The following is a 27,695-nucleotide window of genomic DNA, read 5'->3' as shown; positions in this document are numbered from 1 at the left end:
ACTGCAAATGAGAGATCAACACAATGTCAAAACTCGAGTCTTCGGACAATCCCTCCCACCACGGCTGTATAGAAACTAAGAGATAAAAAAAAATCACATTTCGGTGAAATGTATCTGGAAAGTGCTGATTCATCGATGCCCAGCTGACAGAGAAGCAGTGCAACCTGCGCTCACTCGCTCCCATGAACACAGCAATGGAAACATCCACTCACCCAGCCCTTGGCACAGGACACTTGCCGAAGAGAGGTCTGTTACTTCCAAAGACAGGATGAGGCCTCAGAACACCTGGAAGCAGGAGAAGGAAAAGCAGGGAATGGATACCAGTGCATGGTCTGAGCCCTGTTGATGGAGCAGTAAAGGTGAAACTCTCTTTAACTTGGACGCACACTCTCAAGCGGACAGAAGACATGGGATTGAAGGTGATGCGCTGAGTGTTAGAAGAGTGCACAGCAGATGCTTGGCTGACAGAACTCAAAGAATCCAGTGCAAAATATCCCCACAGTTGATTCTGAGACCGAGATCCGAGCTGCCAAATTTGAGGTAGCAGAGGCAGCGTTCAGGGAGGGATAGGGCTACGGATGATGGCACACGCTGAGTCTCAGGGATCTGGAGTGCGTTATGGGATGTGGTGGGTCCTATCAAGAGAGCAAACCGACCTGTGACCCCAATGAGTAAGCAACAACCCTGGCGCGCGCAGTTGAAATTATCGATATGTCCCATGGCCACACCCAGTGCATCTGCAGGACCAGAGACCAATTTGGCATTTTGCCAATAGAGCATGTGTGGGGCTGAATCAGAGATATTGTGCATCGGGTCTGAGGGATCCAGGGGGCCTCGGGTTTGAATTCAGAATGAAAAGCCTTAGGATCTGCTACATTCATAACCTGGGCTGTGATTATGGTTTGGTTTGAGGCACAGGATGTGCAACAGCTCTGTGGTTGCCTTCGTGCACCCGTGGCACAAGGATGAGAGGACAAGGAAGTGTGGTCCAAGACCACAGCGTGAGAAGAGGAAGGATTTCCTTCAGTTTATCTCTCAAAAGCGGATGCTACATTTTGGGTGGCACCGGCACGGTTCGGCAGCGAGGACACCAAGTTCGGGCTGCGGGATCATTCCAGCAGGCCCTGATGTGTGACATCCATAGATATGCTTCCACTGGTGTTTCTGTAGACAGAGAAGCTCTTGGAAGAACTGGTTTCAGTGGGACATTCCCGTGGCACTACAAAGCACAAGCGCACTCACACTCTGCTCTTCTGGAAACACTCCAAAATAACATAGAGTAGAATGCAGAGCTGAGAACCTTTAGAAGCTCCATTTCCACCAGAGGAAGTGTCCTGTGCTCTTTCAGATTTGTGAGATAAGCGTAATCAAAATGAGGTTATCCTAATCGAAATAGTATGGGGGGTTCATCACAACAAAGGCAACACCAGCAATTGGAGATAGACCAGACAACACACACAGGAACAGGACATGGCATCAATGTCTAGGAAAATTTGTCCTCACAGAAATCCCATGCAATTGTGTAGAGCCAAGAGTCTAAAGTTTTCACTTAACCAAGCCCTAGAAGTCTACATTAGATACCTGAAATTACCTGACCAGTAGAGATGAAGAAATACAGTAAAAGGAAAAGGAAGTACCATTTTCAGTTCCCAAGAGATTGAAGGCCCTAAAGATAAGCTTTCAGACAACTAGACTGCAAAACGCTCTCCAGAGCAAGTATTGAAAATGGAGGTGAGGGAAACACTGAAGAACAACAGTGTCTCAGAATCACAAAAGGCAGAATACCAGAAAAGGGGAAGAGAAAGCCTAAAGACGAGCCAAATAATATCGGAAAACTCAGTGGATGAGAAAATATCAGGGCTAACATTCCGTCCTAAGCAGACGAGATATTGCAGAGGGACGCGTGAATGACTTTGAAGACAGGGGAACAGAAATCCCTCGGTCAGAAGCACACATAGGAAAGCAAGTGCAAACCAATGAAAACATTGCTGTTGAATCCTGGTTGAAGACAAGGCATGAAAGACTAAAATTCGCAAGAGTCCCAGATGGAAAAGCAAGAGATAAAGAAACAAACAATGTTTGAAAAGTTATGTGTAGAAAAATCAGACTGAAACTTGCTGAAAGCCAAGATAAAATCATCTAGGCGAATTCAGGAAGTACACAGCGTCCAAAAGAGGTGGAATCCCAATAGACTTAGCAGCAGCTGTATGATCCAAATCAACAAAGTTCATGAGCATCCCAGTGATTTAAAATGCGCCTGGAGGAAAGCAACAGAATCACAAGAGAACCTCCAGAGGGGTTTCAGCTGCTATCTCAGCAGCAATATTGCAGGACAGGGAGGAGTGCCAGGACATAGACCATAGCTTGAATGGCAAAATGCTGCCATCTAGGGTAGCCTATGCCACATGACCACCATTTCTAATAACAGCAGAGCTAGAGAATGCCACAGACCTGCAAATCTTAAAAGAATTCAGCAGTTCGAAACTTATCCTAAAAGAAAGGTTGGGAATTCTCCCCTGAAGGGATAAGCAGCAAGATGAAATGGAAAGAAGAAAACCCTTATTGGAAATGCAAGAAGAGCATGAGTGGAAAGAAGAAACAAGAAGAAGGCAAGGAGGACATCAAAACCCTAAAGATGGGAGAGGGAAGCAGGAAATCATAGGGGATTGGAAGCACTATCTTAAGGGAGTCAGCTTATATGACTCTCTGTTGGAAGCAAACGGAGAGATGCATGGCCTGACGTGTTTGCAAAACAAACGAGAAGCAGACCAAGAATCAAACAAACAAACAACACAAAAAGGGTAGGATAACATGAATATTCAAAAGAAATTACTCAAGGTGATGTCAAGGATCATTCAGTACGCATCTACCCAGTATCGTGGCTTGAATGTACCTGTATTCGGAAATCAGAGGCGTGTATTTATATTCGTAAATATTGATTCATATGAGCATATCGTGACCTAACCCAAATGCCGCTTTGGAATCCAATGGATTCCTAGCCCGTGATAATGACTTGCAAGTCTTCCAACAGGATGAATGAATGCCATATTCTACACTATGTCGAGAAGGAATGGCACAAGCCTATAACAAGGAAAAGTAGCTCCGCAAAAGTGTACTAAGTTCAAAAGAGACAGGCAGTAAAGTGCACATTGGGGATTGTATCATTCCTAGGAATTCCAGCCCCCTTGAAACAAAAGGATAGATGTCCCGTGAATGCGGGTGTTTCAGCAGAAATCAAACGACGGCTATGTATTGCGGGTGTGCCCTTATTACAGGAACAATAGTTTCCCTTAGTGGGTCTCTGTGTACTGTGGACTGTTAGAAAGTTTAAAGACGTGTGAAACATTCAACTGAAAATGGACACACTTCCCTCCGTTGCTACAGTGCATACAGATCTGAACAAAAGGAAAGAGGGAAGAACAAAGACCCATGGGACGCTTGTGGGTAGAATCACATTTACCTTAGGAACCTCTCGTCGGATGCAGCCCCTCCCCCAACACTGACAAGATGCAGCAGCCATTGGGGTTGGCAGTTAGCGATTGGATTCCAGGTGGAATGTTGGTGTGTACCGCGAGGCTTGTTGTGGCTGGTGGATCCTAGGTAACCGGGCAGAGTTCTGTGGGTGGATCAGTGCGATGGAGGGGCTGCCGCCCTCTGTGGAGCTTGGCTTAGGTCTTTGGTCCGGGAAGCTGTGTCAGTTCGAGATACTGCTGCTGCCCAAAGACCTGAGTTCACGGGTCAGGTTCCAGAACCTGAAAGGGCAGACAGTAGAAGATCTGCCTGTCTTCAGCTTACTGGAGAGGCTCCGAGGTCCTTTCAGACTTGCCCAGTCCTGTTGAAGTCGACTTTATGGGAGACACGAAGAAAAGCTGGCCGAAAATATGGCTGCACAGATTGAGGAGAGATGCGAACACATTGATGAGAGATGTTCTGCTACAATAGAGAATACTGGCCTGGAGACAGCTGTAGAGGATAGCAGGCTCGAAAGACATTCATGAGACATATTGAACCTCGCTGATACTAGCAGAAACTTACGGAGGGCCACCGTGGACTGGAGGAAGTTCCTCAATTCTCTGCTCCAAGAACGGGTCCAAGATCCCTGACGTCTAAAGAGAAGAGATGGCAGAGATGATAAAAACGCTCATGTTCTTGAAAGAGGTCAGATAATCCACACGACCCAAGGGGCAATTCCAAGCCATTCAGATCAAAGTGCACCAAGCCCAGGTAAGCCTTTTCCCAGGTTTGGGCCTAGCTATCAAGCACTTGCTCTTCCCTCCCCTCCACTCAGGCATCCATTTTGAGGGATCAGTACCTGAGCTGCAATGAAGCCAGTAAGAGAAGAGCAAGCCCCTCCTAGAATCAGAGTTCCTCTAGCTTCATCCTCTGTGAACAACAGGGAACCCCATAAAGGTCAAATACTCTCGTATGAAATAGATAGGAATTGAATACTTAGCTCCCACAAAGAAACGATGGCCTTCCGCTAGATTCAGCAAATGCTGGGTTTATGTCTTCTCTGGGGTGAAGGGAGTGTGGTAAGTGAGGGGAATCCTTGACTGAACTTGAATATGTATTAGGCCTCCGTTTTTCAAGACAGTCTAGGTAACTATTAGAAGTCAGATAGTGAACTGAACTGTAAAAGTCGCCAATGACATGAAAGACACAGCTTATGTGGACCGTCTTTCAATTGAGTCAAGCCCCCGGGGGCAATCTATCATGGGGGTGCAGACTTGGTTGCATTCAAGTGCTTTACCCAACATGATCGGATGATTAAGCGTTCTCATCCCTGATAGAAGAACACCTGGTTCTCAGTAGCCTAGCAGAGCTGCAGCAGGGTTCTCATAGCTATAATGCCTCTAGGTTCTTTGGATTCAAAGCTAAATGTATATATTTAGTTCGTTTTCTCTTGTATTTTCCTTGAGAGGGATGTTACACCTTGAAATGCCAACATTGACCAGTAGGTGTCATCGGGAGTACAGGGCACCACATGCACAAGTGAATCCAAGCTTGGGGGTTATTTCATGTTTCCATTAGTTATTTCATGGTTCCTGTTGGTTTCGGAGGCTTCCACAGTAAAGAGTTGACATGACCCCTGTAACAGTTCGGACTGCCAGTTTGCATTCTATCTGTCTATGTTTTCCTTAGAGCTGACAAAATGTTACCGAAATTGACAAGTCTGGCTTCTAGGTCGATTTAGTATGTTTCAGAAACTAACTTCATTTTCGTATAACTCCCAAAACATTTATATCAATTCTATTAAATTTTTAAAGACTGCAAATGAGAGATCAACACAATGTCAAAACTCGAGTCTTCGGACAATCCCTCCCACCACGGCTGTATAGAAACTAAGAGATAAAAAAAAATCACATTTCGGTGAAATGTATCTGGAAAGTGCTGATTCATCGATGCCCAGCTGACAGAGAAGCAGTGCAACCTGCGCTCACTCGCTCCCATGAACACAGCAATGGAAACATCCACTCACCCAGCCCTTGGCACAGGACACTTGCCGAAGAGAGGTCTGTTACTTCCAAAGACAGGATGAGGCCTCAGAACACCTGGAAGCAGGAGAAGGAAAAGCAGGGAATGGATACCAGTGCATGGTCTGAGCCCTGTTGATGGAGCAGTAAAGGTGAAACTCTCTTTAACTTGGACGCACACTCTCAAGCGGACAGAAGACATGGGATTGAAGGTGATGCGCTGAGTGTTAGAAGAGTGCACAGCAGATGCTTGGCTGACAGAACTCAAAGAATCCAGTGCAAAATATCCCCACAGTTGATTCTGAGACCGAGATCCGAGCTGCCAAATTTGAGGTAGCAGAGGCAGCGTTCAGGGAGGGTTAGGGCTACGGATGATGGCACACGCTGAGTCTCAGGGATCTGGAGTGCGTTATGGGATGTGGTGGGTCCTATCAAGAGAGCAAACCGACCTGTGACCCCAATGAGCAAGCAACCACCCTGGCGCGCGCAGTTGAAATTATCGATATGTCCCATGGCCACACCCAGTGCATCTGCAGGACCAGAGACCAATTTGGCATTTTGCCAATAGAGCATGTGTGGGGCTGAATCAGAGATATTGTGCATCGGGTCTGAGGGATCCAGGGGGCCTCGGGTTTGAATTCAGAATGAAAAGCCTTAGGATCTGCTACATTCATAACCTGGGCTGTGATTATGGTTTGGTTTGAGGCACAGGATGTGCAACAGCTCTGTGGTTGCCTTCGTGCACCCGTGGCACAAGGATGAGAGGACAAGGAAGTGTGGTCCAAGACCACAGCGTGAGAAGAGGAAGGATTTCCTTCAGTTTATCTCTCAAAAGCGGATGCTACATTTTGGGTGGCACCGGCACGGTTCGGCAGCGAGGACACCAAGTTCGGGCTGCGGGATCATTCCAGCAGGCCCTGATGTGTGACATCCATAGATATGCTTCCACTGGTGTTTCTGTAGACAGAGAAGCTCTTGGAAGAACTGGTTTCAGTGGGACATTCCCGTGGCACTACAAAGCACAAGCGCACTCACACTCTGCTCTTCTGGAAACACTCCAAAATAACATAGAGTAGAATGCAGAGCTGAGAACCTTTAGAAGCTCCATTTCCACCAGAGGAAGTGTCCTGTGCTCTTTCAGATTTGTGAGATAAGCGTAATCAAAATGAGGTTATCCTAATCGAAATAGTATGGGGGGTTCATCACAACAAAGGCAACACCAGCAATTGGAGATAGACCAGACAACACACACAGGAACAGGACATGGCCTCAATGTCTAGGAAAATTTGTCCTCACAGAAATCCCATGCAATTGTGTAGAGCCAAGAGTCTAAAGTTTTCACTTAACCAAGCCCTAGAAGTCTACATTAGATACCTGAAATTACCTGACCAGTAGAGATGAAGAAATAGAGTAAAAGGAAAAGGAAGTACCATTTTCAGTTCCCAAGAGATTGAAGGCCCTAAAGATAAGCTTTCAGACAACTAGACTGCAAAACGCTCTCCAGAGCAAGTATTGAAAATGGAGGTGAGGGAAACACTGAAGAACAACAGTGTCTCAGAATCACAAAAGGCAGAATACCAGAAAAGGGGAAGAGAAAGCCTAAAGACGAGCCAAATAATATCGGAAAACTCAGTGGATGAGAAAATATCAGGGCTAACATTCCGTCCTAAGCAGACGAGATATTGCAGAGGGACGCGTGAATGACTTTGAAGACAGGGGAACAGAAATCCCTCGGTCAGAAGCACACATAGGAAAGCAAGTGCAAACCAATGAAAACATTGCTGTTGAATCCTGGTTGAAGACAAGGCATGAAAGACTAAAATTCGCAAGAGTCCCAGATGGAAAAGCAAGAGATAAAGAAACAAACAATGTTTGAAAAGTTATGTGTAGAAAAATCAGACTGAAACTTGCTGAAAGCCAAGATAAAATCATCTAGGCGAATTCAGGAAGTACACAGCGTCCAAAAGAGGTGGAATCCCAATAGACTTAGCAGCAGCTGTATGATCCAAATCAACAAAGTTCATGAGCATCCCAGTGATTTAAAATGCGCCTGGAGGAAAGCAACAGAGTCACAAGAGAACCTCCAGAGGGGTTTCAGCTGCTATCTCAGCAGCAATATTGCAGGACAGGGAGGAGTGCCAGGACATAGACCATAGCTTGAATGGCAAAATGCTGCCATCTAGGGTAGCCTATGCCACATGACCACCATTTCTAATAACAGCAGAGCTAGAGAATGCCACAGACCTGCAAATCTTAAAAGAATTCAGCAGTTCGAAACTTATCCTAAAAGAAAGGTTGGGAATTCTCCCCTGAAGGGATAAGCAGCAAGATGAAATGGAAAGAAGAAAACCCTTATTGGAAATGCAAGAAGAGCATGAGTGGAAAGAAGAAACAAGAAGAAGGCAAGGAGGACATCAAAACCCTAAAGATGGGAGAGGGAAGCAGGAAATCATAGGGGATTGGAAGCACTATCTTAAGGGAGTCAGCTTATATGACTCTCTGTTGGAAGCAAACGGAGAGATGCATGGCCTGACGTGTTTGCAAAACAAACGAGAAGCAGACCAAGAATCAAACAAACAAACAACACAAAAAGGGTAGGATAACATGAATATTCAAAAGAAATTACTCAAGGTGATGTCAAGGATCATTCAGTACGCATCTACCCAGTATCGTGGCTTGAATGTACCTGTATTCGGAAATCAGAGGCGTGTATTTATATTCGTAAATATTGATTCATATGAGCATATCGTGACCTAACCCAAATGCCGCTTTGGAATCCAATGGATTCCTAGCCCGTGATAATGACTTGCAAGTCTTCCAACAGGATGAATGAATGCCATATTCTACACTATGTCGAGAAGGAATGGCACAAGCCTATAACAAGGAAAAGTAGCTCCGCAAAAGTGTACTAAGTTCAAAAGAGACAGGCAGTAAAGTGCACATTGGGGATTGTATCATTCCTAGGAATTCCAGCCCCCTTGAAACAAAAGGATAGATGTCCCGTGAATGCGGGTGTTTCAGCAGAAATCAACCGACGGCTATGTATTGCGGGTGTGCCCTTATTACAGGAACAATAGTTTCCCTTAGTGGGTCTCTGTGTACTGTGGACTGTTAGAAAGTTTAAAGACGTGTGAAACATTCAACTGAAAATGGACACACTTCCCTCCGTTGCTACAGTGCATACAGATCTGAACAAAAGGAAAGAGGGAAGAACAAAGGCCCATGGGACGCTTGTGGGTAGAATCACATTTACCTTAGGAACCTCTCGTCGGATGCAGCCCCTCCCCCAACACTGACAAGATGCAGCAGCCATTGGGGATGGCAGTTAGCTGTTGGATTCCAGGTGGAATGTTGGTGTGTACCGCGAGGCTTGTTGTGGCTGGTGGATCCTAGGTAACCGGGCAGAGTTCTGTGGGTGGATCAGTGCGATGGAGGGGCTGCCGCCCTCTGTGGAGCTTGGCTTAGGTCTTTGGTCCGGGAAGCTGTGTCAGTTCGAGATACTGCTGCTGCCCAAAGACCTGAGTTCACGGGTCAGGTTCCAGAACCTGAAAGGGCAGACAGTGGAAGATCTGCCTGTCTTCAGCTTACTGGAGAGGCTCCGAGGTCCTTTCAGACTTGCCCAGTCCTGTTGAAGTCGACTTTATGGGAGACACGAAGAAAAGCTGGCCGAAAATATGGCTGCACAGATTGAGGAGAGATGCGAACACATTGATGAGAGATGTTCTGCTACAATAGAGAATACTGGCCTGGAGACAGCTGTAGAGGATAGCAGGCTCGAAAGACATTCATGAGACATATTGAACCTCGCTGATACTAGCAGAAACTTACGGAGGGCCACCGTGGACTGGAGGAAGTTCCTCAATTCTCTGCTCCAAGAACGGGTCCAAGATCCCTGACGTCTAAAGAGAAGAGATGGCAGAGATGATAAAAACGCTCATGTTCTTGAAAGAGGTCAGATAATCCACACGACCCAAGGGGCAATTCCAAGCCATTCAGATCAAAGTGCACCAAGCCCAGGTAAGCCTTTTCCCAGGTTTGGGCCTAGCTATCAAGCACTTGCCCTTCCCTCCCCTCCACTCAGGCATCCATTTTGAGGGATCAGTACCTGAGCTGCAATGAAGCCAGTAAGAGAAGAGCAAGCCCCTCCTAGAATCAGAGTTCCTCTAGCTTCATCCTCTGTGAACAACAGGGAACCCCATAAAGGTCAAATACTCTCGTATGAAATAGATAGGAATTGAATACTTAGCTCCCACAAAGAAACGATGGCCTTCCGCTAGATTCAGCAAATGCTGGGTTTATGTCTTCTCTGGGGTGAAGGGAGTGTGGTAAGTGAGGGGAATCCTTGACTGAACTTGAATATGTATTAGGCCTCCGTTTTTCAAGACAGTCTAGGTAACTATTAGAAGTCAGATAGTGAACTGAACTGTAAAAGTCGCCAATGACATGAAAGACACAGCTTATGTGGACCGTCTTTCAATTGAGTCAAGCCCCCGGGGGCAATCTATCATGGGGGTGCAGACTTGGTTGCATTCAAGTGCTTTACCCAACATGATCGGATGATTAAGCGTTCTCATCCCTGATAGAAGAACACCTGGTTCTCAGTAGCCTAGCAGAGCTGCAGCAGGGTTCTCATAGCTATAATGCCTCTAGGTTCTTTGGATTCAAAGCTAAATGTATATATTTAGTTCGTTTTCTCTTGTATTTTCCTTGAGAGGGATGTTACACCTTGAAATGCTAACATTGACCAGTAGGTGTCATCGGGAGTACAGGGCACCACATGCACAAGTGAATCCAAGCTTGGGGGTTATTTCATGTTTCCATTAGTTATTTCATGGTTCCTGTTGGTTTCGGAGGCTTCCACAGTAAAGAGTTGACATGACCCCTGTAACAGTTCGGACTGCTAGTTTGCATTCTATCTGTCTATGTTTTCCTTAGAGCTGACAAAATGTTACCGAAATTGACAAGTCTGGCTTCTAGGTCGATTTAGTATGTTTCAGAAACTAACTTCATTTTCGTATAACTCCCAAAACATTTATATCAATTCTATTAAATTTTTAAAGACTGCAAATGAGAGATCAACACAATGTCAAAACTCGAATCTTCGGACAATCCCTCCCACCACGGCTGTATAGAAACTAAGAGATAAAAAAAAATCACATTTCGGTGAAATGTATGTGGAAAGTGCTGATTCATCGATGCCCAGCTGACAGAGAAGCAGTGCAACCTGCGCTCACTCGCTCCCATGAACACAGCAATGGAAACATCCACTCACCCAGCCCTTGGCACAGGACACTTGCCGAAGAGAGGTCTGTTACTTCCAAAGACAGGATGAGGCCTCAGAACACCTGGAAGCAGGAGAAGGAAAAGCAGGGAATGGATACCAGTGCATGGTCTGAGCCCTGTTGATGGAGCAGTAAAGGTGAAACTCTCTTTAACTTGGACGCACACTCTCAAGCGGACAGAAGACATGGGATTGAAGGTGATGCGCTGAGTGTTAGAAGAGTGCACAGCAGATGCTTGGCTGACAGAACTCAAAGAATCCAGTGCAAAATATCCCCACAGTTGATTCTGAGACCGAGATCCGAGCTGCCAAATTTGAGGTAGCAGAGGCAGCGTTCAGGGAGGGATAGGGCTACGGATGATGGCACACGCTGAGTCTCAGGGATCTGGAGTGCGTTATGGGATGTGGTGGGTCCTATCAAGAGAGCAAACCGACCTGTGACCCCAATGAGTAAGCAACAACCCTGGCGTGCGCAGTTGAAATTATCGATATGTCCCATGGCCACACCCAGTGCATCTGCAGGACCAGAGACCAATTTGGCATTTTGCCAATAGAGCATGTGTGGGGCTGAATCAGAGATATTGTGCATCGGGTCTGAGGGATCCAGGGGGCCTCGGGTTTGAATTCAGAATGAAAAGCCTTAGGATCTGCTACATTCATAACCTGGGCTGTGATTATGGTTTGGTTTGAGGCACAGGATGTGCAACAGCTCTGTGGTTGCCTTCGTGCACCCGTGGCACAAGGATGAGAGGACAAGGAAGTGTGGTCCAAGACCACAGCGTGAGAAGAGGAAGGATTTCCTTCAGTTTATCTCTCAAAAGCGGATGCTACATTTTGGGTGGCACCGGCACGGTTCGGCAGCGAGGACACCAAGTTCGGGCTGCGGGATCATTCCAGCAGGCCCTGATGTGTGACATCCATAGATATGCTTCCACTGGTGTTTCTGTAGACAGAGAAGCTCTTGGAAGAACTAGTTTCAGTGGGACATTCCCGTGGCACTACAAAGCACAAGCGCACTCACACTCTGCTCTTCTGGAAACACTCCAAAATAACATAGAGTAGAATGCAGAGCTGAGAACCTTTAGAAGCTCCATTTCCACCAGAGGAAGTGTCCTGTGGTCTTTCAGATTTGTGAGATAAGCGTAATCAAAATGAGGTTATCCTAATCGAAATAGTATGGGGGGTTCATCACAACAAAGGCAACACCAGCAATTGGAGATAGACCAGACAACACACACAGGAACAGGACATGGCATCAATGTCTAGGAAAATTTGTCCTCACAGAAATCCCATGCAATTGTGTAGAGCCAAGAGTCTAAAGTTTTCACTTAACCAAGACCTAGAAGTCTACATTAGATACCTGAAATTACCTGACCAGTAGAGATGAAGAAATACAGTAAAAGGAAAAGGAAGTACCATTTTCAGTTCCCAAGAGATTGAAGGCCCTAAAGATAAGCTTTCAGACAACTAGACTGCAAAACGCTCTCCAGAGCAAGTATTGAAAATGGAGGTGAGGGAAACACTGAAGAACAACAGTGTCTCAGAATCACAAAAGGCAGAATACCAGAAAAGGGGAAGAGAAAGCCTAAAGACGAGCCAAATAATATTGGAAAACTCAGTGGATGAGAAAATATCAGGGCTAACATTCCGTCCTAAGCAGATGAGATATTGCAGAGGGACGCGTGAATGACTTTGAAGACAGGGGAACAGAAATCCCTCGGTCAGAAGCACACATAGGAAAGCAAGTGCAAACCAATGAAAACATTGCTGTTGAATCCTGGTTGAAGACAAGGCATGAAAGACTAAAATTCGCAAGAGTCCCAGATGGAAAAGCAAGAGATAAAGAAACAAACAATGTTTGAAAAGTGATGTGTAGAAAAATCAGACTGAAACTTGCTGAAAGCCAAGATAAAATCATCTAGGCGAATTCAGGAAGTACACAGCGTCCAAAAGAGGTGGAATCCCAATAGACTTAGCAGCAGCTGTATGATCCAAATCAACAAAGTTCATGAGCATCCCAGTGATTTAAAATGCGCCTGGAGGAAAGCAACAGAGTCACAAGAGAACCTCCAGAGGGGTTTCAGCTGCTATGTCAGCAGCAATATTGCAGGACAGGGAGGAGTGCCAGGACATAGACCATAGCTTGAATGGCAAAATGCTGCCATCTAGGGTAGCCTATGCCACATGACCACCATTTCTAATAACAGCAGAGCTAGAGAATGCCACAGACCTGCAAATCTTAAAAGAATTCAGCAGTTCGAAACTTATCCTAAAAGAAAGGTTGGGAATTCTCCCCTGAAGGGATAAGCAGCAAGATGAAATGGAAAGAAGAAAACCCTTATTGGAAATGCAAGAAGAGCATGAGTGGAAAAGAGGAAACAAGAAGAAGGCAAGGAGGACATCAAAACCCTAAAGATGGGAGAGGGAAGCAGGAAATCATAGGGGATTGGAAGCACTATCTTAAGGGAGTCAGCTTATATGACTCTCTGTTGGAAGCAAACGGAGAGATGCATGGCCTGACGTGTTTGCAAAACAAACGAGAAGCAGACCAAGAATCAAACAAACAAACAACACAAAAAGGGTAGGATAACATGAATATTCAAAAGAAATTACTCAAGGTGATGTCAAGGATCATTCAGTACGCATCTACCCAGTATCGTGGCTTGAATGTACCTGTATTCGGAAATCAGAGGCGTGTATTTATATTCGTAAATATTGATTCATATGAGCATATCGTGACCTAACCCAAATGCCGCTTTGGAATCCAATGGATTCCTAGCCCGTGATAATGACTTGCAAGTCTTCCAACAGGATGAATGAATGCCATATTCTACACTATGTCGAGAAGGAATGGCACAAGCCTATAACAAGGAAAAGTAGCTCCGCAAAAGTGTACTAAGTTCAAAAGAGACAGGCAGTAAAGTGCACATTGGGGATTGTATCATTCCTAGGAATTCCAGCCCCCTTGAAACAAAAGGATAGATGTCCCGTGAATGCGGGTGTTTCAGCAGAAATCAACCGACGGCTATGTATTGCGGGTGTGCCGTTATTACAGGAACAATAGTTTCCCTTAGTGGGTCTCTGTGTACTGTGGACTGTTAGAAAGTTTAAAGACGTGTGAAACATTCAACTGAAAATGGACACACTTCCCTCCGTTGCTACAGTGCATACAGATCTGAACAAAAGGAAAGAGGGAAGAACAAAGGCCCATGGGACGCTTGTGGGTAGAATCACATTTACCTTAGGAACCTCTCGTCGGATGCAGCCCCTCCCCCAACACTGACAAGATGCAGCAGCCATTGGGGATGGCAGTTAGCGGTTGGATTCCAGGTGGAATGTTGGTGTGTACCGCGAGGCTTGTTGTGGCTGGTGGATCCTAGGTAACCGGGCAGAGTTCTGTGGGTGGATCAGTGCGATGGAGGGGCTGCCGCCCTCTGTGGAGCTTGGCTTAGGTCTTTGGTCCGGGAAGCTGTGTCAGTTCGAGATACTGCTGCTGCCCAAAGACCTGAGTTCACGGGTCAGGTTCCAGAACCTGAAAGGGCAGACAGTGGAAGATCTGCCTGTCTTCAGCTTACTGGAGAGGTTCCGAGGTCCTTTCAGACTTGCCCAGTCCTGTTGAAGTCGACTTTATGGGAGACACGAAGAAAAGCTGGCCGAAAATATGGCTGCACAGATTGAGGAGAGATGCGAACACATTGATGAGAGATGTTCTGCTACAGTAGAGAATACTGGCCTGGAGACAGCTGTAGAGGATAGCAGGCTCGAAAGACATTCATGAGACATATTGAACCTCGCTGATACTAGCAGAAACTTACGGAGGGCCACCGTGGACTGGAGGAAGTTCCTCAATTCTCTGCTCCAAGAACGGGTCCAAGATCCCTGACGTCTAAAGAGAAGAGATGGCAGAGATGATAAAAACGCTCATGTTCTTGAAAGAGGTCAGATAATCCACACGACCCAAGGGGCAATTCCAAGCCATTCAGATCAAAGTGCACCAAGCCCAGGTAAGCCTTTTCCCAGGTTTGGGCCTAGCTATCAAGCACTTGCTCTTCCCTCCCCTCCACTCAGGCATCCATTTTGAGGGATCAGTACCTGAGCTGCAATGAAGCCAGTAAGAGAAGAGCAAGCCCCTCCTAGAATCAGAGTTCCTCTAGCTTCATCCTCTGTGAACAACAGGGAACCCCATAAAGGTCAAATACTCTCGTATGAAATAGATAGGAATTGAATACTTAGCTCCCACAAAGAAACGATGGCCTTCCGCTAGATTCAGCAAATGCTGGGTTTATGTCTTCTCTGGGGTGAAGGGAGTGTGGTAAGTGAGGGGAATCCTTGACTGAACTTGAATATGTATTAGGCCTCCGTTTTTCAAGACAGTCTAGGTAACTATTAGAAGTCAGATAGTGAACGGAACTGTAAAAGTCGCCAATGACATGAAAGACACAGCTTATGTGGACCGTCTTTCAATTGAGTCAAGCCCCCGGGGGCAATCTATCATGGGGGTGCAGACTTGGTTCCATTCAAGTGCTTTACAAAACATGATCGGATGATTAAGCGTTCTCATCACTGATAGAAGAACACCTGGTTCTCAGTAGCCTAGCAGAGCTGCAGCAGGGTTCTCATAGCTATAATGCCTCTAGGTTCTTTGGATTCAAAGCTAAATGTATATATTTAGTTCGTTTTCTCTTGTATTTTCCTTGAGAGGGATGTTACACCTTGAAATGCCAACATTGACCAGTAGGTGTCATCGGGAGTACAGGGCACCACATGCACAAGTGAATCCAAGCTTGGGGGTTATTTCATGTTTCCATTAGTTATTTCATGGTTCCTGTTGGTTTCGGAGGCTTCCACAGTAAAGAGTTGACATGACCCCTGTAACAGTTCGGACTGCTAGTTTGCATTCTATCTGTCTATGTTTTCCTTAGAGCTGACAAAATGTTACCGAAATTGACAAGTCTGGCTTCTAGGTCGATTTAGTATGTTTCAGAAACTAACTTCATTTTCGTATAACTCCCAAAACATTTATATCAATTCTATTAAATTTTTAAAGACTGCAAATGAGAGATCAACACAATGTCAAAACTGGAGTCTTCGGACAATCCCTCCCACCATGGCTGTATAGAAACTAAGAGATAAAAAAAAATCACATTTCGGTGAAATGTATCTGGAAAGTGTTGATTCATCGATGCCCAGCTGACAGAGAAGCAGTGCAACCTGCGCTCACTCGCTCCCATGAACACAGCAATGGAAACATCCACTCACCCAGCCCTTGGCACAGGACACTTGCCGAAGAGAGGTCTGTTACTTCCAAAGACAGGATGAGGCCTCAGAACACCTGGAAGCAGGAGAAGGAAAAGCAGGGAATGGATACCAGTGCATGGTCTGAGCCCTGTTGATGGAGCAGTAAAGGTGAAACTCTCTTTAACTGGACGCACACTCTCAAGCGGACAGAATACATGGGATTGAAGGTGATGCGCTGAGTGTTAGAAGAGTGCACAGCAGATGCTTGGCTGACAGAACTCAAAGAATCCAGTGCAAAATATCCCCACAGTTGATTCTGAGACCGAGATCCGAGCTGCCAAATTTGAGGTAGCAGAGGCAGCGTTCAGGGAGGGATAGGGCTACGGATGATGGCACACGCTGAGTCTCAGGGATCTGGAGTGCGTTATGGGATGTGGTGGGTCCTATCAAGAGAGCAAACCGACCTGTGACCCCAATGAGCAAGCAACCACCCTGGCGCGCGCAGTTGAAATTATCGATATGTCCCATGGCCACACCCATTGCATCTGCAGGACCAGAGACCAATTTGGCATTTTGCCAATAGAGCATGTGTGGGGCTGAATCAGAGATATTGTGCATCGGGTATGAGGGATCCAGGGGGCCTCGGGTTTGAATTCAGAATGAAAAGCCTTAGGATCTGCTACATTCATAACCTGGGCTGTGATTATGGTTTGGTTTGAGGCACAGGATGTGCAACAGCTCTGTGGTTGCCTTCGTGCACCCGTGGCACAAGGATGAGAGGACAAGGAAGTGTGGTCCAAGACCACAGCGTGAGAAGAGGAAGGATTTCCTTCAGTTTATCTCTCAAAAGCGGATGCTACATTTTGGGTGGCACCGGCACGGTTCGGCAGCGAGGACACCAAGTTCGGGCTGCGGGATCATTCCAGCAGGCCCTGATGTGTGACATCCATAGATATGCTTCCACTGGTGTTTCTGTAGACAGAGAAGCTCTTGGAAGAACTGGTTTCAGTGGGACATTCCCGTGGCACTACAAAGCACAAGCGCACTCACACTCTGCTCTTCTGGAAACACTCCAAAATAACATAGAGTAGAATGCAGAGCTGAGAACCTTTAGAAGCTCCATTTCCACCAGAGGAAGTGTCCTGTGCTCTTTCAGATTTGTGAGATAAGCGTAATCAAAATGAGGTTATCCTAATCGAAATAGTATGGGGGGTTCATCACAACAAAGGCAACACCAGCAATTGGAGATAGACCAGACAACACACACAGGAACAGGACATGGCATCAATGTCTAGGAAAATTTGTCCTCACAGAAATCCCATGCAATTGTGTAGAGCCAAGAGTCTAAAGTTTTCACTTAACCAAGCCCTAGAAGTCTACATTAGATACCTGAAATTACCTGACCAGTAGAGATGAAGAAATACAGTAAAAGGAAAAGGAAGTACCATTTTCAGTTCCCAAGAGATTGAAGGCCCTAAAGATAAGCTTTCAGACAACTAGACTGCAAAACGCTCTCCAGAGCAAGTATTGAAAATGGAGGTGAGGGAAACACTGAAGAACAACAGTGTCTCAGAATCACAAAAGGCAGAATACCAGAAAAGGGGAAGAGAAAGCCTAAAGACGAGCCAAATAATATTGGAAAACTCAGTGGATGAGAAAATATCAGGGCTAACATTCCGTCCTAATCAGACGAGATATTCCAGAGGGACGCGTGAATGACTTTGAAGACAGGGGAACAGAAATCCCTCGGTCAGAAGCACACATAGGAAAGCAAGTGCAAACCAATGAAAACATTGCTGTTGAATCCTGGTTGAAGACAAGGCATGAAAGACTAAAATTCGCAAGAGTCCCAGATGGAAAAGCAAGAGATAAAGAAACAAACAATGTTTGAAAAGTGATGTGTAGAAAAATCAGACTGAAACTTGCTGAAAGCCAAGATAGAATCATCTAGGCGAATTCAGGAAGTACACAGCGTCCAAAAGAGGTGGAATCCCAATAGACTTAGCAGCAGCTGTATGATCCAAATCAACAAAGTTCATGAGCATCCCAGTGATTTAAAATGCGCCTGGAGGAAAGCAACAGAGTCACAAGAGAACCTCCAGAGGGGTTTCAGCTGCTATCTCAGCAGCAATATTGCAGGACAGGGAGGAGTGCCAGGACATAGACCATAGCTTGAATGGCAAAATGCTGCCATCTAGGGTAGCCTATGCCACATGACCACCATTTCTATTAACAGCAGAGCTAGAGAATGCACAGACATGCAAATCTTAAAAGAATTCAGCAGTTAGAAACTTATCCTAAAAGAAAGGTTGAGAATTCTCCCCTGAAGGGATAAGCAGCAAGATGAAATGGAAAGAAGAAAACCCTTATTGGAAATGCAAGAAGAGCATGAGTGGAAAGAAGAAACAAGAAGAAGGCAAGGAGGACATCAAAACCCTAAAGATGGGAGAGGGAAGCAGGAAATCATAGGGGATTGGAAGCACTATCTTAAGGGAGTCAGCTTATATGACTCTCTGTTGGAAGCAAACGGAGAGATGCATGGCCTGACGTGTTTGCAAAACAAACGAGAAGCAGACCAAGAATCAAACAAACAAACAACACAAAAAGGGTAGGATAACATGAATATTCAAAAGAAATTACTCAAGGTGATGTCAAGGATCATTCAGTACGCATCTACCCAGTATCGTGGCTTGAATGTACCTGTATTCGGAAATCAGAGGCGTGTATTTATATTCGTAAATATTGATTCATATGAGCATATCGTGACCTAACCCAAATGCCGCTTTGGAATCCAATGGATTCCTAGCCCGTGATAATGACTTGCAAGTCTTCCAACAGGATGAATGAATGCCATATTCTACACTATGTCGAGAAGGAATGGCACAAGCCTATAACAAGGAAAAGTAGCTCCGCAAAAGTGTACTAAGTTCAAAAGAGACAGGCAGTAAAGTGCACATTGGGGATTGTATCATTCCTAGGAATTCCAGCCCCCTTGAAACAAAAGGATAGATGTCCCGTGAATGCGGGTATTTCAGCAGAAATCAACCGACGGCTATGTATTGCGGGTGTGCCCTTATTACAGGAACAATAGTTTCCCTTAGTGGGTCTCTGTGTACTGTGGACTGTTAGAAAGTTTAAAGACGTGTGAAACATTCAACTGAAAATGGACACACTTCCCTCCGTTGCTACAGTGCATACAGATCTGAACAAAAGGAAAGAGGGAAGAACAAAGGCCCATGGGACGCTAGTGGGTAGAATCACATTTACCTTAGGAACCTCTCGTCGGATGCAGCCCCTCCCCCAACACTGACAAGATGCAGCAGCCATTGGGGATGGCAGTTAGCGGTTGGATTCCAGGTGGAATGTTGGTGTGTACCGCGAGGCTTGTTGTGGCTGGTGGATCCTAGGTAACCGGGCAGAGTTCTGTGGGTGGATCAGTGCGATGGAGGGGCTGCCGCCCTCTGTGGAGCTTGGCTTAGGTCTTTGGTCCGGGAAGCTGTGTCAGTTCGAGATACTGCTGCTGCCCAAAGACCTGAGTTCACGGGTCAGGTTCCAGAACCTGAAAGGGCAGACAGTGGAAGATCTGCCTGTCTTCAGCTTACTGGAGAGGCTCCGAGGTCCTTTCAGACTTGCCCAGTCCTGTTGAAGTCGACTTTATGGGAGACACGAAGAAAAGCTGGCCGAAAATATGGCTGCACAGATTGAGGAGAGATGCGAACACATTGATGAGAGATGTTCTGCTACAATAGAGAATACTGGCCTGGAGACAGCTGTAGAGGATAGCAGGCTCGAAAGACATTCATGAGACATATTGAACCTCGCTGATACTAGCAGAAACTTACGGAGGGCCACCGTGGACTGGAGGAAGTTCCTCAATTCTCTGCTCCAAGAACGGGTCCAAGATCCCTGACGTCTAAAGAGAAGAGATGGCAGAGATGATAAAAACGCTCATGTTCTTGAAAGAGGTCAGATAATCCACACGACCCAAGGGGCAATTCCAAGCCATTCAGATCAAAGTGCACCAAGCCCAGGTAAGCCTTTTCCCAGGTTTGGGCCTAGCTATCAAGCACTTGCTCTTCCCTCCCCTCCACTCAGGCATCCATTTTGAGGGATCAGTACCTGAGCTGCAATGAAGCCAGTAAGAGAAGAGCAAGCCCCTCCTAGAATCAGAGTTCCTCTAGCTTCATCCTCTGTGAACAACAGGGAACCCCATAAAGGTCAAATACTCTCGTATGAAATAGATAGGAATTGAATACTTAGCTCCCACAAAGAAACGATGGCCTTCCGCTAGATTCAGCAAATGCTGGGTTTATGTCTTCTCTGGGGTGAAGGGAGTGTGGTAAGTGAGGGGAATCCTTGACTGAACTTGAATATGTATTAGGCCTCCGTTTTTCAAGACAGTCTAGGTAACTATTAGAAGTCAGATAGTGAACTGAACTGTAAAAGTCGCCAATGACATGAAAGACACAGCTTATGTGGACCGTCTTTCAATTGAGTCAAGCCCCCGGGGGCAATCTATCATGGGGGTGCAGACTTGGTTGCATTCAAGTGCTTTACCCAACATGATCGGATGATTAAGCGTTCTCATCCCTGATAGAAGAACACCTGGTTCTCAGTAGCCTAGCAGAGCTGCAGCAGGGTTCTCATAGCTATAATGTCTCTAGGTTCTTTGGATTCAAAGCTAAATGTATATATTTAGTTCGTTCTCTCTTGTATTTTCCTTGAGAGGGATGTTACACCTTGAAATGCCAACATTGACCAGTAGGTGTCATCGGGAGTACAGGGCACCACATGCACAAGTGAATCCAAGCTTGGGGGTTATTTCATGTTTCCATTAGTTATTTCATGGTTCCTGTTGGTTTCGGAGGCTTCCACAGTAAAGAGTTGACATGACCCCTGTAACAGTTCGGACTGCTAGTTTGCATTCTATCTGTCTATGTTTTCCTTAGAGCTGACAAAATGTTACCGAAATTGACAAGTCTGGCTTCTAGGTCGATTTAGTATGTTTCAGAATCTAACTTCATTTTCGTATAACTCCCAAAACATTTATATCAATTCTATTAAATTTTTAAAGACTGCAAATGAGAGATCAACACAATGTCAAAACTGGGGTCTTCGGACAATCCCTCCCACCACGGCTGTATAGAAACTAAGAGATAAAAAAAAATCACATTTCGGTGAAATGTATCTGGAAAGTGTTGATTCATCGATGCCCAGCTGACAGAGAAGCAGTGCAACCTGCGCTCACTCGCTCCCATGAACACAGCAATGGAAACATCCACTCACCCAGCCCTTGGCACAGGACACTTGCCGAAGAGAGGTCTGTTACTTCCAAAGACAGGATGAGGCCTCAGAACACCTGGAAGCAGGAGAAGGAAAAGCAGGGAATGGATACCAGTGCATGGTCTGAGCCCTGTTGATGGAGCAGTAAAGGTGAAACTCTCTTTAACTTGGACGCACACTCTCAAGCGGACAGAAGACATGGGATTGAAGGTGATGCGCTGAGTGTCAGAAGAGTGCACAGCAGATGCTTGGCTGACAGAACTCAAAGAATCCAGTGCAAAATATCCCCACAGTTGATTCTGAGACCGAGATCCGAGCTGCCAAATTTGAGGTAGCAGAGGCAGCGTTCAGGGAGGGATAGGGCTACGGATGATGGCACACGCTGAGTCTCAGGGATCTGGAGTGCGTTATGGGATGTGGTGGGTCCTATCAAGAGAGCAAACCGACCTGTGACCCCAATGAGCAAGCAACCACCCTGGCGCGCGCAGTTGAAATTATCGATATGTCCCATGGCCACACCCAGTGCATCTGCAGGACCAGAGACCAATTTGGCATTTTGCCAATAGAGCATGTGTGGGGCTGAATCAGAGATATTGTGCATCGGGTCTGAGGGATCCAGGGGGCCTCGGGTTTGAATTCAGAATGAAAAGCCTTAGGATCTGCTACATTCATAACCTGGGCTGTGATTATGGTTTGGTTTGAGGCACAGGATGTGCAACAGCTCTGTGGTTGCCTTCGTGCACCCGTGCCACAAGGATGAGAGGACAAGGAAGTGTGGTCCAAGACCACAGCGTAAGAAGAGGAAGGATTTCCTTCAGTTTATCTCTCAAAAGCGGATGCTACATTTTGGGTGGCACCGGCACGGTTCGGCAGCGAGGACACCAAGTTCGGGCTGCGGGATCATTCCAGCAGGCCCTGATGTGTGACATCCATAGATATGCTTCCACTGGTGTTTCTGTAGACAGAGAAGCTCTTGGAAGAACTGGTTTCAGTGGGACATTCCCGTGGCACTACAAAGCACAAGCGCACTCACACTCTGCTCTTCTGGAAACACTCCAAAATAACATAGAGTAGAATGCAGAGCTGAGAACCTTTAGAAGCTCCATTTCCACCAGAGGAAGTGTCCTGTGGTCTTTCAGATTTGTGAGATAAGCGTAATCAAAATGAGGTTATCCTAATCGAAATAGTATGGGGGGTTCATCACAACAAAGGCAACACCAGCAATTGGAGATAGACCAGACAACACACACAGGAACAGGACATGGCATCAATGTCTAGGAAAATTTGTCCTCACAGAAATCCCATGCAATTGTGTAGAGCCAAGAGTCTAAAGTTTTCACGTAACCAAGCCCTAGAAGTCTACATTAGATACCTGAAATTATCTGACCAGTAGAGATGAAGAAATAGAGTAAAAGGAAAAGGAAGTACCATTTTAAGTTCCCAAGAGATTGAAGGCCTTAAACATAAGCTTTCAGACAACTAGACTGCAAAACACTCTCCAGAGCAAGTATTGAAAATGGAGGTGAGGGAAACACTGAAGAACAACAGTGTCTCAGAATCACAAAAGGCAGAATACCAGAAAAGGGGAAGAGAAAGCCTAAAGACGAGCCAAATAATATCAGAAAACTCAGTGGATGAGAAAATATCAGGGCTAACATTCCGTCCTAAGCAGACGAGATATTGCAGAGGGACGCGTGAATGACTTTGAAGACAGGGGAACAGAAATCCCTCGGTCAGAAGCACACATAGGAAAGCAAGTGCAAACCAATGAAAACATTGCTGTTGAATCCTGGTTGAAGACAAGGCATGAAAGACTAAAATTCGCAAGAGTCCCAGATGGAAAAGCAAGAGATAAAGAAACAAACAATGTTTGAAAAGTGATGTGTAGAAAAATCAGACTGAAACTTGCTGAAAGCCAAGATAGAATCATCTAGGCGAATTCAGGAAGTACACAGCGTCCAAAAGAGGTGGAATCCCAATAGACTTAGCAGCAGCTGTATGATCCAAATCAACAAAGTTCATGAGCATCCCAGTGATTTAAAATGCGCCTGGAGGAAAGCAACATAGTCACAAGAGAACCTCCAGAGGGGTTTCAGCTGCTATCTCAGCAGCAATATTGCAGGACAGGGAGGAGTGCCAGGACATAGACCATAGCTTGAATGGCAAAATGTTGCCATCTAGGGTAGCCTATGCCACATGACCACCATTTCTAATAACAGCAGAGCTAGAGAATGCACAGACCTGCAAATCTTAAAAGAATTCAGCAGTTAGAAACTTATCCTAAAAGAAAGGTTGAGAATTCTCCCCTGAAGGGATAAGCAGCAAGATGAAATGGAAAGAAGAAAACCCTTATTGGAAATGCAAGAAGAGCATGAGTGGAAAGAAGAAACAAGAAGAAGGCAAGGAGGACATCAAAACCCTAAAGATGGGAGAGGGAAGCAGGAAATCATAGGGGATTGGAAGCACTATCTTAAGGGAGTCAGCTTATATGACTCTCTGTTGGAAGCAAACGGAGAGATGCATGGCCTGACGTGTTTGCAAAACAAACGAGAAGCAGACCAAGAATCAAACAAACAAACAACACAAAAAGGATAGGATAACATGAATATTCAAAAGAAATTACTCAAGGTGATGTCAAGGATCATTCAGTACGCATCTACCCAGTATCGTGGCTTGAATGTACCTGTATTCGGAAATCAGAGGCGTGTATTTATATTCGTAAATATTGATTCATATGAGCATATCGTGACCTAACCCAAATGCCGCTTTGGAATCCAATGGATTCCTAGCCCGTGATAATGACTTGCAAGTCTTCCAACAGGATGAATGAATGCCATATTCTACACTATGTCGAGAAGGAATGGCACAAGCCTATAACAAGGAAAAGTAGCTCCGCAAAAGTGTACTAAGTTCAAAAGAGACAGGCAGTAAAGTGCACATTGGGGATTGTATCATTCCTAGGAATTCCAGCCCCCTTGAAACAAAAGGATAGATGTCCCGTGAATGCGGGTGTTTCAGCAGAAATCAACCGACGGCTATGTATTGCGGGTGTGCCCTTATTACAGGAACAATAGTTTCCCTTAGTGGGTCTCTGTGTACTGTGGACTGTTAGAAAGTTTAAAGACGTGTGAAACATTCAACTGAAAATGGACACACTTCCCTCCGTTGCTACAGTGCATACAGATCTGAACAAAAGGAAAGAGGGAAGAACAAAGGCCCATGGGACGCTAGTGGGTAGAATCACATTTACCTTAGGAACCTCTCGTCGGATGCAGCCCCTCCCCCAACACTGACAAGATGCAGCAGCCATTGGGGATGGCAGTTAGCGGTTGGATTCCAGGTGGAATGTTGGTGTGTACCGCGAGGCTTGTTGTGGCTGGTGGATCCTAGGTAACCGGGCAGAGTTCTGTGGGTGGATCAGTGCGATGGAGGGGCTGCCGCCCTCTGTGGAGCTTGGCTTAGGTCTTTGGTCCGGGAAGCTGTGTCAGTTCGAGATACTGCTGCTGCCCAAAGACCTGAGTTCACGGGTCAGGTTCCAGAACCTGAAAGGGCAGACAGTGGAAGATCTGCCTGTCTTCAGCTTACTGGAGAGGCTCCGAGGTCCTTTCAGACTTGCCCAGTCCTGTTGAAGTCGACTTTATGGGAGACACGAAGAAAAGCTGGCCGAAAATATGGCTGCACAGATTGAGGAGAGATGCGAACACATTGATGAGAGATGTTCTGCTACAATAGAGAATACTGGCCTGGAGACAGCTGTAGAGGATAGCAGGCTCGAAAGACATTCATGAGACATATTGAACCTCGCTGATACTAGCAGAAACTTACGGAGGGCCACCGTGGACTGGAGGAAGTTCCTCAATTCTCTGCTCCAAGAACGGGTCCAAGATCCCTGACGTCTAAAGAGAAGAGATGGCAGAGATGATAAAAACGCTCATGTTCTTGAAAGAGGTCAGATAATCCACACGACCCAAGGGGCAATTCCAAGCCATTCAGATCAAAGTGCACCAAGCCCAGGTAAGCCTTTTCCCAGGTTTGGGCCTAGCTATCAAGCACTTGCTCTTCCCTCCCCTCCACTCAGGCATCCATTTTGAGGGATCAGTACCTGAGCTGCAATGAAGCCAGTAAGAGAAGAGCAAGCCCCTCCTAGAATCAGAGTTCCTCTAGCTTCATCCTCTGTGAACAACAGGGAACCCCATAAAGGTCAAATACTCTCGTATGAAATAGATAGGAATTGAATACTTAGCTCCCACAAAGAAACGATGGCCTTCCGCTAGATTCAGCAAATGCTGGGTTTATGTCTTCTCTGGGGTGAAGGGAGTGTGGTAAGTGAGGGGAATCCTTGACTGAACTTGAATATGTATTAGGCCTCCGTTTTTCAAGACAGTCTAGGTAACTATTAGAAGTCAGATAGTGAACTGAACTGTAAAAGTCGCCAATGACATGAAAGACACAGCTTATGTGGACCGTCTTTCAATTGAGTCAAGCCCCCGGGGGCAATCTATCATGGGGGTGCAGACTTGGTTGCATTCAAGTGCTTTACCCAACATGATCGGATGATTAAGCGTTCTCATCCCTGATAGAAGAACACCTGGTTCTCAGTAGCCTAGCAGAGCTGCAGCAGGGTTCTCATAGCTATAATGCCTCTAGGTTCTTTGGATTCAAAGCTAAATGTATATATTTAGTTCGTTTTCTCTTGTATTTTCCTTGAGAGGGATGTTACACCTTGAAATGCCAACATTGACCAGTAGGTGTCATCGGGAGTACAGGGCACCACATGCACAAGTGAATCCAAGCTTGGGGGTTATTTCATGTTTCCATTAGTTATTTCATGGTTCCTGTTGGTTTCGGAGGCTTCCACAGTAAAGAGTTGACATGACCCCTGTAACAGTTCGGACTGCTAGTTTGCATTCTATCTGTCTATGTTTTCCTTAGAGCTGACAAAATGTTACCGAAATTGACAAGTCTGGCTTCTAGGTCGATTTAGTATGTTTCAGAAACTAACTTCATTTTCGTATAACTCCCAAAACATTTATATCAATTCTATTAAATTTTTAAAGACTGCAAATGAGAGATCAACACAATGTCAAAACTGGAGTCTTCGGACAATCCCTCCCACCACGGCTGTATAGAAACTAAGAGATAAAAAAAAATCACATTTCGGTGAAATGTATCTGGAAAGTGTTGATTCATCGATGCCCAGCTGACAGAGAAGCAGTGCAACCTGCGCTCACTCGCTCCCATGAACACAGCAATGGAAACATCCACTCACCCAGCCCTTGGCACAGGACACTTGCCGAAGAGAGGTCTGTTACTTCCAAAGACAGGATGAGGCCTCAGAACACCTGGAAGCAGGAGAAGGAAAAGCAGGGAATGGATACCAGTGCATGGTCTGAGCCCTGTTGATGGAGCAGTAAAGGTGAAACTCTCTTTAACTTGGACGCACACTCTCAAGCGGACAGAAGACATGGGATTGAAGGTGATGCGCTGAGTGTCAGAAGAGTGCACAGCAGATGCTTGGCTGACAGAACTCAAAGAATCCAGTGCAAAATATCCCCACAGTTGATTCTGAGACCGAGATCCGAGCTGCCAAATTTGAGGTAGCAGAGGCAGCGTTCAGGGAGGGATAGGGCTACGGATGATGGCACACGCTGAGTCTCAGGGATCTGGAGTGCGTTATGGGATGTGGTGGGTCCTATCAAGAGAGCAAACCGACCTGTGACCCCAATGAGCAAGCAACCACCCTGGCGCGCGCAGTTGAAATTATCGATATGTCCCATGGCCACACCCAGTGCATCTGCAGGACCAGAGACCAATTTGGCATTTTGCCAATAGAGCATGTGTGGGGCTGAATCAGAGATATTGTGCATCGGGTCTGAGGGATCCAGGGGGCCTCGGGTTTGAATTCAGAATGAAAAGCCTTAGGATCTGCTACATTCATAACCTGGGCTGTGATTATGGTTTGGTTTGAGGCACAGGATGTGCAACAGCTCTGTGGTTGCCTTCGTGCACCCGTGGCACAAGGATGAGAGGACAAGGAAGTGTGGTCCAAGACCACAGCGTGAGAAGAGGAAGGATTTCCTTCAGTTTATCTCTCAAAAGCGGATGCTACATTTTGGGTGGCACCGGCACGGTTCGGCAGCGAGGACACCAAGTTCGGGCTGCGGGATCATTCCAGCAGGCCCTGATGTGTGACATCCATAGATATGCTTCCACTGGTGTTTCTGTAGACAGAGAAGCTCTTGGAAGAACTGGTTTCAGTGGGACATTCCCGTGGCACTACAAAGCACAAGCGCACTCACACTCTGCTCTTCTGGAAACACTCCAAAATAACATAGAGTAGAATGCAGAGCTGAGAAGCTTTAGAAGCTCCATTTCCACCAGAGGAAGTGTCCTGTGCTCTTTCAGATTTGTGAGATAAG

This window comes from Vicugna pacos, unplaced genomic scaffold, assembly GCF_048564905.1.
Source record: "Vicugna pacos unplaced genomic scaffold, VicPac4 scaffold_16, whole genome shotgun sequence".
NCBI lineage: Eukaryota > Metazoa > Chordata > Mammalia > Artiodactyla > Camelidae > Vicugna > Vicugna pacos.
Note: the sequence above shows the minus strand (reverse complement) of the source record.